This window comes from Trichomycterus rosablanca, chromosome 7, assembly GCF_030014385.1.
Source record: "Trichomycterus rosablanca isolate fTriRos1 chromosome 7, fTriRos1.hap1, whole genome shotgun sequence".
Lineage (NCBI taxonomy): Eukaryota > Metazoa > Chordata > Actinopteri > Siluriformes > Trichomycteridae > Trichomycterus > Trichomycterus rosablanca.
The window spans coordinates 27,437,468-27,450,405 of NC_085994.1; the positions used below are offsets into that span (position 1 = coordinate 27,437,468).

General features: G+C 38.4%; 1 long non-coding RNA gene across 1 annotated transcript; it reads left to right on the forward strand.

The window, feature by feature from the left end:
• The first annotated feature begins 10,067 nt into the window (after nt 1–10,067).
• LOC134317832 (uncharacterized) lies at nt 10,068–12,107 on the forward strand. The gene is made up of 2 exons (XR_010013285.1): nt 10,068–11,057; nt 11,220–12,107. It is a non-coding gene; the product is annotated as an uncharacterized LOC134317832 (long non-coding RNA).
• Nucleotides 12,108–12,938: the final 831 nt, after the last annotated feature.

Genomic DNA, 12,938 nt, shown 5'->3' on the forward strand with positions numbered 1-12,938 from the left:
AGATTTCCTTCCTGCTATTGTCTAAGTGGGGTCTCCCACCCTTTATAACCAGGGAGTGGCGTTGTCGGGTTTACCATCACCGTCCTCCCGAGGTGATGCGGGCCACATTTATTTATATATATATATATATATATATATATATATATATATATATATATATATATATATATATAAGCAACAAACGCACATAACATGGTAAAATTATGCAAATGGTTAATTTTCAAATTCCATTAAAACACTTTTAAAACAATTTTAAAGGTCTAATTAAATAATCAAATTATTATCAAATCACCCCATCAGACTCTTGAACAATACTTCTGCTTCTACTTACTGACTTTATGAGGCTCAGACATTTATACTGTACATTTCACTTTACGTTGGTTTGCAATCCTATTATTCTAAATTCCTATGGTAAAATAGTCTCAATCACAAGATGAGTACTCGTGTTATTTATGATTGTGGGGGTGGCATTTGATAAGATTTTGATTTGACTTTTTAATAAGTTTGCTATCCCATCATCCCAGATTACTACAGTAAAAATGTCTGAAATGTATTCCCTTAATAAGAGTTAATGCTCTTAAAGAAAAAAGTGGAGTGATTTGATAATAATTTGATTTGCTTAATTTATTAGACCAAATAAAATTATCCATTTGCATATTTTTACCATGTTATGTGTTTTTGTTGCCAATATATATGTATTATTATATCTAATATATAGTACATTAAGCTGTAAAAAGATGCTTTATCCTCTTCAATGCTTCGCAACTGTATTACCGTAAAACGGGGTTTAGGCGCACAGTAAAACTTGTAGCGCAGATAGCGTGACCGCGGACGGACTTTAAACTAAGAGTACAGTTTACAAATCCGTGCGTACGGTTTACTAAACTGAGGGTACGGATTACTAAACTGAGGGTACGGATTACTAAACTGAGGGTACGGATTACTAAACTGAGGGTATGGTTTACTAAACCGAGGGTTTCACTTTACGTTGGTTTGCAATCCTATTATTCTAAATTACTAAGGTAAAATAGTCTCAAAATCACAGGATGAGTACTCATGTTATTTATGATTGTGGGGGTGGCATTTGATAAGATTTTGATTTGACTTTTTAATAAGTTTGCTATCCCATCACCCCAGATTACTACAGTAAAAATGTATTCCATTAATAAAACGATTTGATTTGCTTATTTTATTAGACCTTTCAAATTGGTCTATAACAATTCCACTTGTTTTAATGGAATTTTAAAATTAACCATTTGCATAATTTTACAAATCCGTGGGTACGGTTTACTAAACCGAGGGTACGCATTACTAAACCGAGGGTATGGATTACTTAACCGAGGGTACGGTTTACTAAACTGAGGGTACGGATTTGTCTTCAAATTTTTTTTCCCTTAGTGACCCCTAAGGGGCTCCGTACTAAGGGGCTCCGTAGATTCATGCTCTCCATTTTTAGGTTGGTTGTGTTATGATTTGCTGCTGCATTTGTTTTTCTGGTGTGTATTTAGATTTATAGGAGTGTTTGCGCTTCTGTTTGTGTGTTTTTTCCTATTAATGTGTGTTCATTTCTGCTTGTGTGTTCTGATTTTCTGAAGTGTTTTCAGATTGGTTGGTGTGTTTTTTATTTGGTTTCAGTTTTGCCTTTGCTTTGTTTTCAGATTAGCTGCTGTTTCAGGTTTTCTTCTTTTTCTTTTTTTTTACTTGGGTGTTTTAAATTTGAAATTTTTTTTTAAATGTGTGGGTGTTTCTGCTTTTGCTGCTGTTTTCACATTTGCTGGGGTGTTTTTGGATTTGCCAGGGCGTTTCAAGATTTGCTAGGTAAATTTTTGCAGATTTGCTGGCATTTCTTCAGATTTGTTTAGGTGTCTACATTTTAATGAAGACAGGAATCTCAACAATACAGAACTTTGTCAGTCTTTGCCTCAATAAAGAAACCTAGTGCCATCTTATCATACTTGCTCTAATGACAACAATTACAGAACAATCAACTGGGATCTTAACCCTTGTGTAAGTAAACAAACATTTTTTGTTTGTAAAAAAAGAAGTCACTAGTTTAACTTATAAAACCTTGCACATCCTTTGTGAGTAGAGGGAGATTATAAAAGCAGTAAAAAGCTATTTTATGTAGACAGCAGGAGAAATGGGCCATGGAGCAGATGTGAGTGGGCAGAATAGCTTGCTCAATGATATCAAACTGTGAAAAGTGAATCATCAAACATTAATCAACCCATACAGGATCCTTATGTTTCACAGTGCAGACTTTAGCAGACCTCTTCTGTTTTTAAAAACTGCTCCAAAATTTTCCAAAAAGTCATCAGTACTTTTCTTCAGGGAGAGCCGTATGTTGCCTGAAAATCCTTTGGGGAGCATACTAGAGCTTCTAAATGCATTAAGTTCTGACTTATAGCCTCAGAAGAGTAATTATGAACTTTTAAGACACAGGCAGTGAGGAAACAAAGAGCCAGCCTTGGCTGTTACTTTGCTGAGAATATTTTGTGAACTTGATACGATAGGGTTAGTTTTCTAAGAGTTTTGCAAAGCTAATCATTCAAACACTCTGTAATTCCAGCCAACCGTTACATAAAATAAAGGCATTAGCTGTCATAGACAAACAGGCTGTTTGCAAGTTGTAGAGGCTGTTTACCAAAAGTGTACACATCAGTACTCGGATCTTAGTCCTGTCTTTGGACCTACACACTGCTTAAAAAGGTCAGTTTTGTGCATGTAAATTGTGTTTGCACAAACCATGCTTTAATATTTTACCTTAACTTTACCTTATATACCCTTAATTTTGATAATGGTTTAGTCTGCATTATTACAATTATTTAAGCTATAATGTCTTACTAAAGTCTTGCTAAAGTTTCATGTGTAATTAATTCATGTATTTATCTTTTAGTTTAAACTGTATTTAACTTAAATAATTGATTTTATACACTTGGTAGCATTTGCTAAAAGCATAGTAAGTTATTGCTTTTACCAGACAGTAAACCAGACTGTTTGCAGTATATTTGTGTGTATATAAAGTTGTGTGCAAGAGTTGTAGTAAAGAAATGTTATTTTCACTCACTTGTGCTCGTCAGTAAGGATGTGCACCTTAAAGGCATGTGTGGTGATGCAGCCTGGGTCATTGCTGGGGGGCATGGCTTCAGGAGGTGGCAGCCAAAGATTAAACTCTGCCAACCAGTTATGCAGCGTATTCACCTGATCCAGCCAATAAGAGGTGCAATCAAGATAGAAGGAAAGCCAGAAATGTAATGACAGAATTACAGAAGGAGAATGATAACAAAATTAAAACAGAGGAAGGTGAGAGATGGACAAAAGTTAGGTTAGGTCGGTGTGCTTATGTACGACACAATATATACACTGGCCCTGGGTTCGATTCCCAGAAGAATCCAAAGACAGTCCGAATGAATGAATTGGTGATACAAATTGTCCATGACTGATCAATGTGACTGTTTTACATTGATCTTGTACCGATGAATCACATGTAACGTGTAACTACCTGTCCTGTCATAAATTGAACCAAAGTGTAAAACTCTAAAATCCTAATAAACTATTTAAAACTTTTTGCAACACAACATAATCGAGTTTTTTAAATTATGATTTTATTAACTTAAATTTAAAAAGTTAACAATAATTTAGTTTAATTAGATGCTTGATTATTGCTTGATGTGTTGAATTAAAGTAACATAATTTGAATAAATCCCCTCCATTATCGGAAAGTAGATTATAATGCCTCATTATGCTAAATTAATTCTGGAAGAAATAAGTGAACAAGTTAGTAAAATGTCTGGTATGGAAAATAGCCTCTACTCTTCTGGAAGGGCTTTGTACAATATGGAAGATGGAGGGTGTGTAATGTGGAAAGGAGGAGGACTCAAAATGCAGAGTTAAAATAATAATTTTATTTAAATGAAAGGATAAATTAAACACAAAAGGAAAAACTGGAAACAAAAAACTAATCGGGAGAACCCCGATTGATGCCGCTGTGCACTGCAGGCAAGGGAAACTGAAAAAGAGAAAATCAAAAGTAAATACAAAAAGCCAAGCCACGAACCCAGGTCGCTCGCGTGCGAGGCAGTTGCGCTCACCGTTAAGCCACAATCACGTAAAAACTGATAAAGCCCTTTGCGGTTATGAAGCGCTGACATATGAAAACGAAACCAAATAATAGTTCAGATTATAAAGGCCCCGACATCGCAGAGCGCGAACGGGGTACGACAGGATCGGTGTCGCCTCCTGAGGAGAATCGCTGTAGAGGACCTGTAATACAAAGAGAAAAAAGAAGAATAAGTAATTTCACAAGGAGCGGATTCGAACTAAGGAAGCTCACGTCAGAGGGAAGCGCTTACCCAGCTGCGCCACCCCGGAATTAGCGAACTGCTCAACTTTAAAGAGCTACAAACACCGAAAAGAAGCGGTGTTTGAGATGCCGTTAGCCTCCTGCGGTGGCTACCGGGAGATGCTAACGAAAAAACGCCAAAAGCAATTTCAGCGCGAGGGCTGATCGGAGTCGCACCACACTTTCCCTGAATAAGGAAAATAATAAAACTATTTTACCTCGGCCTTACAGCTTACACACCCGACCGACCTATCGCTGCCCGGGGTAACCGTCTTGCCCTAGAAAGTGTGAGGACACCGCTGCCATGTAGGAAACAATAACCAAAGGTGCGACGCCCGCTGCTGCACAGCGCTGGCTTAAATAAGCCAGCTGCAGCTGCAGGTCGTCAGCCCTAATTACGAGGCCTCCTATTTGAGGCCTTTGTTTTACTTGCTCTGTAACGCCTGCTTCGCCGGAAACCCGGGGTAAGTTCACCAGCTACTGCAGGCACCCTAATAGGGTGTCTATGAAAATGTGTGCATATTAAAGCACAAGGTCAGGCACTGGCCAGAAAAGGGCTTTCCCTAATCTGGAGCCACAAATTAAAAGTATAAAGTGTATTTTTTTGAATTCAATATATATACTTGTGAAAATTGGGTGAGGATTAAGCTTAAACAAATGAAATCTATGAATAGGAGAGGGGCCCACATACTCTTGGCCAAGATAAGGCTGTACAAAATAAAAAAAAACAGCTTAGTGGATACACACAATTAAATATACACTCTAACACACATACACACAACCACAGAAAAACACAACAAACATTCACAGGGACAATGATGAGGACAGTGCGAGCTTCAGTGTGCCGCAACAAGATGTCAATGAAGGAGATGACCTGTAGGGTTTTACCCAGACCCATGCTGTGAGCCAGAATACAGCCAAAACCAGGGCTGCTCTTAAAATGCTTGATCGACTCAATCAGATTATCATACAGGAACCGGATTCCTCCAGTCTAAAAGTGAGATGGTGGGATGAGGAGCATATATAGGAGAGAGAGTGGTTAAATGAGTAAAGAAAAAAGAAAGAGAACAAATAGTGACATTTAGATGTTTTTGTCATTTTATATTCACTGCCTTCAATAGACTTTGTTTTACATTGCATTTGAATCTGTTGGAAATGTTGCATTATGTGCTGCTTTATGAGATATTGCTGCTTGACTGTGACAAACAGGTTCTATTAATAACATTTATGTGTGACAAATATATATTATATAAGGGGGCAAATACTTTTTCATAGTACAGACCTTTGGCCAGTTAATGTACTGATGTGTTAAATTTCTTAACACACATCTAACTTCATTGTCTTGACAGGTGGATTTGTTAAGTGTTACAATACCTGATGAGGTTTGACCACTCGGGCAAGTTCAGGGGAAAGGTAGATGTCTTTTTCGTTGGCCGGGTGGTTGACATTGATGAGGACTCGTCCCTGAGCATCTGGTTGGTTGAGAGCATCATTTATATGCAGACCACTGGCATCTCCCGTTGATGATGACTCCTCATGCTCATTACATGATTTACTAATGATAAGTGAGGTGGCATTTTCACTTTGGTCTACAGACACAAATACATTTCTTTAGGTTTGTTAATTAGTATTTATGTAATACTATATGAGCAAAAACAAAATTAATTGTGCCACTATGATATAGACAACAAAATTGCAAATGACAACACTTCTGATTGACAACACTTCTGAATTTAATACAATGTTTTCTATTATATCTCACTTTATTCACCTGACTATATTGTCGAAAGTCGAAAGTAAAATAATTTCTTCCCACTGCATGCAAACAGGAAGATACCAAGGTTAGGATGCCATGTACATATACTAATAAACTGCTAGTTGTGTTGCTATTGCAGTAACTTGCTAAGTGTCTTCAAATCAATAAATGCCCTGAATAAATGTGAACACCAAACATACAAGTTTTTATTTTAACATTTTTGGGGTGAAGTTCAGTAAAGGTGCAAAACAACATAAGGTTATAATACTCTCAGCATAATCAGGCACTGTAACGTCTTAAATATTAGTGCATTCAGTTTGAAATAGTTGAGGAGCTGCTGCACTGTTTTTACTGGCTTTTTTGATTATGCGCCAATATATAAAATATGGGTCATCTGGGTTTTAACTAAATGGGTTTATTACTTTATGTGACAGTGGCACAGTAACCAATGCCTACAAGCAGATTTTACATTGTCATGTAAAACACAGGCTTCGGCTGTAGCATCTATGCTTCTTTTCAATAAGTTTTTATAACCTTGTTATAAAAATCATATAGTTTCTCAAAACTGACCAAGTTGGGAAGGAAATTCCTGACTATTTGCAAATAAATTTTGATGACATTATACTCTTGTTTTTTGCTAATTATTTTAATTATATGTAGGCCAAAAATCTTCATAATGCCTTAAACAGCTGCTGGATGAACAAGAAAAACTTAAGACTACTGCCACATTCTAAAGAAGCTAATCTAAATATATATATATAACAAAAAACAGTTGTTGGCCAACACACCCTTGGCATTGGGAGGTGTCAGTGTGCTCTCAGTACCGTTTCTGAGCCCAGATAAAATATGAGAGATACTGAGCCATGTCTGGTATGCAGACCAGAACTGTTCTGATGACTCATAAAAGTACGGAAGCAACAGAAAAAAAAATTCTGACGAGAAAATTCTGACCATTTCTGCCACTGGCAGATACAAAAAGCAGTTGCAGGATTACAGTCTCAGATCTCCTTAACCAGTAACCAATGTAACGGTGGTACATGCGGCATGTAAATTGCAATAGGGAAATGGGACTTATATGGGGAAAAATTAATTGTTCCTGAAGTATAATACTATAAACAGTGCATCTGCAGTTGTATGCAGCCCTTATGAGTGATGCTGTGTGTGTATCTGCTTTTGCCTGTCTTCACACAAACTGTATTGTGTTTGAAGCTGAGTCACATCTACACAAAGAAATCCTCTGCAGAAGCAGAACTAGTCACTACTATGACTGACACTAGCTCAACAATAACATGTATAAATATTAGATGTCTTCACTGTCAGTGAGTTCAACTTTGAATTACTGGCTGTTGTTTAAGTTTCCATGTGTAACAGACAGTGTAACTGTTGCTTACCAAGTGTTGGTGTGTAATTACACTGATGAGCTAAAGTAAAATTGCTCCTCTGTTGCTCCAGGCGCTTGAGTCTTTTGATCTCGTCCAACTGAGCCGATTTAGTCGCTGCTTCTAACTGGTGCTCTTTCAACAGTTTCCTACAGAGAAAGATGGTTTGAAAGACATGGCTCTAATCTAGTCACTGGTCAAAAATACTTTTTAACAAAAATAAAAAAGAATGGGTGTTCGAATAGTGCAGTAGTCTAATGTGCTAGTTCACCACAGCTGATATCTCAAGTTTGACTCTCAGTTGTGCAATAAACCTGGCCGGGTGTCCAAGAGAGACAATTGGCTGTGTCTGTGGAATATGTGTTCCAGCTCCAGCCTTGCCAGGTTCCCAGAGCACATGGACTTTTGTTTATTGTTTGTTCCATGCCTCCCTTGTCTCAACCTAGCCTCTTGATTTGCCCTCACCTTAATCATTATATCTGTTCCTTGTTGCGTAATAATAGTGTAGTGTAGAAGTTACCCATGGTTCCTTGTTCAGGTGGAGGGCTGCTAAAGCAAAATTAAAAGTAAGCAGGAGAGCACAGCTTAGCATTAAAGCCTCCTTGTTGTAGCTTGCTTAGGTAACCTTTATGTTGATGTCCATCTTCATAGCCTGACCTTGAGATCTATGTTCTTTGCTATTGTTGTTAGTCCATTTGCCTTGTTCTAGCCTGACCTTGAGATCCATTTCCTTCTTGTAATCTAGCTCTAGTATTACTTTGATGTAAATGTGCCTTGTTCTAGCCTGACCTAGTCTTTGCCTAAGTCCTAGTCCTAGGTTCATGTTAGTTTAGGGATTGATTCTAAACACTCTCAAGTCTTAGTTATAATTAGCATAGCTTTTAGCTTAGCATTAACCTAGTCATCCAAGTTAATAATGTAGCCTTCCTCGTGTTCAGTGTGTTTTGTTGTGTTTACCTTTTTCCGTGTTCTGTGCCTGTCTTGCCTTGTATAGTATCTTTGTATAAAAAATATATATAGTTCTCTGGTTGTGTTTATGTTTTGCACCTAGTGCTGGACAATAATTCAATATCGATATACTGTATATCGCGATAGAAAATGTTTCAATAACGGTGATATGATTTTTAATCAAATTTGATCGATATACATTACGTCAGTGCGTGATGACGTACGCCACAGGCACAAAGCCAGTGCTCAGATTACCACTCTGATTACGCTACGCTACAACACGGTGGATATTAGCGGCAAAATTAGTTCAACAGCTGTCAGTGAACGAGCATCCCAAGTTTAAAAAGAAGCAGTAGAAATAGTTGATGAGAGGAAAAACTAGACTCTTTTTTTCTGTATTCTTTAAGCACAACACCTGCTGTAGCAAATTCTGCAGCAACTCTTAAGCACTTTTTATATTTTTTATCCTGATTGAGCACTTTTGTTTGAAAATGTTTACATACAAATAATAATCAGTCCATGTTGTGGATTAAAGTTGGTTAAGACCAGAGGTAGAAAGTAACGAAGTACATTTACTCGCGTTACTGTAATTGAGTAGTTTTTTTTGTGTACTTGTACTTTTTTTTTTTTTTTTATAATTTAGCGCGTCCAATTTTCATCCCATCAGTCAATCTCTCATTATACCGGTCCCTGCTCCTGATTGGGGGCTGACGAGGCCGTTCCACGCCTCCTCCGATACGTGCACAGCCAATCGACCGTCTTATCACCCACACTTGACGAGTGGAGCGCGTCACACTCCGCCGCACCCCCTTCCGTCTCCATGCAGGCACCCCCAACCAGCCAGCAGAGGGCGCCACCGCCCCATTCCTGAGAGAGTATCCCCTCCGGTCTAAAGTCCCGCCCCCCCCACCTGAACAACAGGCCAATGGGCTCTTTGCACAACTACACAACCGCATTTTCTTTAGTGCTGCTCCAGCGTTTCCGGTTTGGCATTTCCGGTTTTCCACTACATTCGCAATGGCGGTATTTTTCAGTCGGTGTTTGCAAGAGCTTCCAAAAATGAACATTAACGACATTCATCGGATATGTAAGAAGACCAGTAAAGCCCCCTCTAGCAAGCTGGAGAAGGGCTTTAAACTGTATGCCTCGTCATACATCCACAACTACGAAGGTAAGGAAACGCTTATCTTATATTTTAGGTTAGCCCGCGAAGTACAGAAAGAAGCTACTTAGCTAGCGTTAGCAAGGGTAACTACATTAGTGTTAGCTGGGTTAGTTTGTCCTGTTGACAAGTGGAAGTATTATGTTGAAACTGCAACTTGGCTGTTGTTCATGATATTTACTTCTAGGCATGTTTTCCATTAAAATTATTACGTTTTATGTCTTTTTTCACCCTGTTATGCTGTAATGGTCAGTATTGCTAACACAGCTTAACAGCATGAAAACGTTGCTAATTTGTTTACTAACGATGAGGTAACTAGCTATCTAATGTACAAACTGTACAATTAATTTGTATGTTATTTTTATTTAGTGTTGAATAGGGACAGGCTGTCAGGGGAGGCCAGTGTGAGAGCCTTGTGCTACAGATCCATGAAGAAGAACGAGTCAGCACACAGTTTACGAGTAGGGAGTAAGTGTAGGGCTAAACCAGGGGTTTCAGACTTCACTCCTGTGTCCACAGCACTGCAGAGTTTAGCATTAACTTCATTTAATGTTCACTTCTTATATAACTGTCTTGTTCTAAAATTGGAAAAAGCTGTTGGCATCCAGGAGCTGAGTTTGACCCTCTATGGCAGTGTTTCTCAGTCATGTTCCTGACCACTCCATACAGTTTTAAATATTCCATGATTCAACGTACCAAGAATTCAATATACCTAATCTAGAGTTACCAGAAGTAGCATTAAGAGACACTGCTCTAGCAATGAACATATTGGCAATCCAGGATTCCTAAAGTCAGTCTTATGTCAGTCAATTTTTTGTGTTTCCCCCACATGACCAGCCTTTACTTAGGTAATGAGCTGAATCTGGTGGAAAAATCTGGTGGAAAAATATGCAACACATAGGGTTTAATGACTGGGTTGGGATCTCTTTTTGCTCTGAAGTTCAGATGTTCAAATCAGTCTTCACTGTTCTTTGATGTTCTAGGTTCTATATCCAAAACCTATTGCTATAAATTAAGCAAGAGGTTCCAGGTTCCATTCTTGGGGTGCTTATGCCATACATATTTTTTCTCTCCATTTTAAAACACTTTACTCAGCCTCACCCACGAGGAACTTAATTTGTTAATTAGTTCAATCAGGTTTTAGATAAGTTAAAACAAAAAATGTGATGTGGGATCACCAGCACTGGTATAGGAACCCATGAATTAAACAAAGTCATTACTAATTTGCTTACCCCCTTACAGATCGGGCTACGTGATTCATCTCCTGTTGTGCTGACACACACATGCAGTTCATGTGTTGCAGGCACTGCCCTATGCAACCACATAGTGGCTTTGCTTTTTCAAACTGCACATTTCTCTCAGCTCAGTGTGCCAGTAGTTCCTCCTGTGCATAGCTGTACTGAAACTGAACAGCGACCAATCAACAACATGATCACCTGTGCCAAATCAAAAGTCTCAAGGCGTAGTTAGGTAAGGTGATTAATTACTTTACAAATCTGCTCATTAGACCTGCAGTTGTACAATTTACCTGCTCTACCACACCTGAAATGTATAAATAGTTATAATTAACTTTAATTTATTATTAACCTGAATGCTTATAGTTTGGGGTATTGTCTCTACTTAAATTTGTAGGAGTGGACTCTACAGGGGCATGGTGGGCCCTTTACCGGATCCATGCATGTTTAGAGTGGCAGAGGCTTATGAAAAATTCAGCCTTGAAGACAAGCCGCTGGTGACCACCATATGCATGGAACTCAACAAGCCAGCTGTGCAGTGTGCATTTGGTATGGTGCAGGAGGGCAGTGTTCTGTCATATCAGCAGCCTGTTTTACCATCACGACACATCACGCTGCATCCTGATGTTCTATCAACCCCACTTCTGCCTCTGAAAGACCACCACCTTGATGCACCCACCTGTGCTTTTGTGTGCACTGAACAGGAGCTTTTTGATATGGCTCACAAAATTGAGGTGTCAAGGAGTTCTTGGGCTGAGTGGCATCTGCTCCGCAAGCCTAGAGTAACAAATAATTAATAAATAATAATAATAAATAATAAAAAATAATAAATATTGGAAACAGAATTTGTTTAGACTTAATGTTTTAATGTACAAAGAGTATACAAAATATTTACAGAACCTGGTGTGTCTAAAATATGCTCTTTTACAGTTTAATAAATACATAATTTGTGGACAGAAATGAGAAAATGTAAATATTGAATATTCTGTATACTTATTAAATTATAGGGCGGCACGGTGGGTAGCAGTGTCGCCTCACAGCAAGAAGGTCCTGGGTTCGATCCCCAGGTGGAGCGGTCCGGGTCCTTTCTGTGTGGAGTTTGCATGTTCTCCCCGTGTCTGTGTGGGTTTCCTCCGGGTGCTCCGGTTTCCTCCCACAGTCCAAAGACGTGCAAGTGAGGTGAACTGGAGATATAAAATTGTCTGTAACTTTTCAATATAACTTGTGAACTTGTGAAGTGTAAAACATGATATTAAAATCCTAATAAACAAACAAAATTAAATCATATGTTTACTTAATAAAAGATTGTGTTTTTGTGAAACAGTGCATTGTGTTTTTATGTAAAGAACTGGTGTGTAATGCAAATTATTTACATGTTTGCTTAATTAAATCAGGAGCTGAATTTAAAGTGTTGAGAAATACAACAGTATAAATTACAGAGGGCATGGGGTCCCTAGGACTGGAGTTGATAACTACTGCTTATTTTTTATTTAACCCATACCTTAACTAGTGCTTTGTTTTGATAGTTTGACAACAGGCATGCCACTGTAAATAACTGGCTAATGTTTACTGTATGGGAAAGGGAAATTAATTTGCATTAAACTTCGCCGACGCCGAGCAAAGAGGAACACAACAGTGCTCTGAATATTTCTTGAGCTGTTTCTGAAAACGTTCCGATATAAAAACTTTACACCGGACACTCATTTTAATCTCACGAAGGTTTTGCATATGCCGATGAATGTAAACAATACTACTGGAAACGATCAAGCCGCACTATTTGAAAACGGAAATGCGTTATAGCCTTGAGTGCAAGTAGTCCATTTGTTCATATAGCCGCCCAGCCTTTCGACCGGTGAAGGCAGAGCTGGATTCGAAATGACGCTCTTTCGACATCCAGCTCTGGTTGCAGCGCGTGTTTTTACCGCTGCGCCACCTGAGCGGCGTACTTGTACTTTTTAAAGTAGATTTTACAGCCTGTAGTTTTACTTAAGTATGTTTTGTATTAAGAATTGTAATTCGCTACATTTTAAATAACATCCGTTACTGAGTAAAAAATCGCGTCTGAAAACTGCTGCAGTGAATTCTGCGATGGGGAGTCGGATCTTTTTGCTCGGTT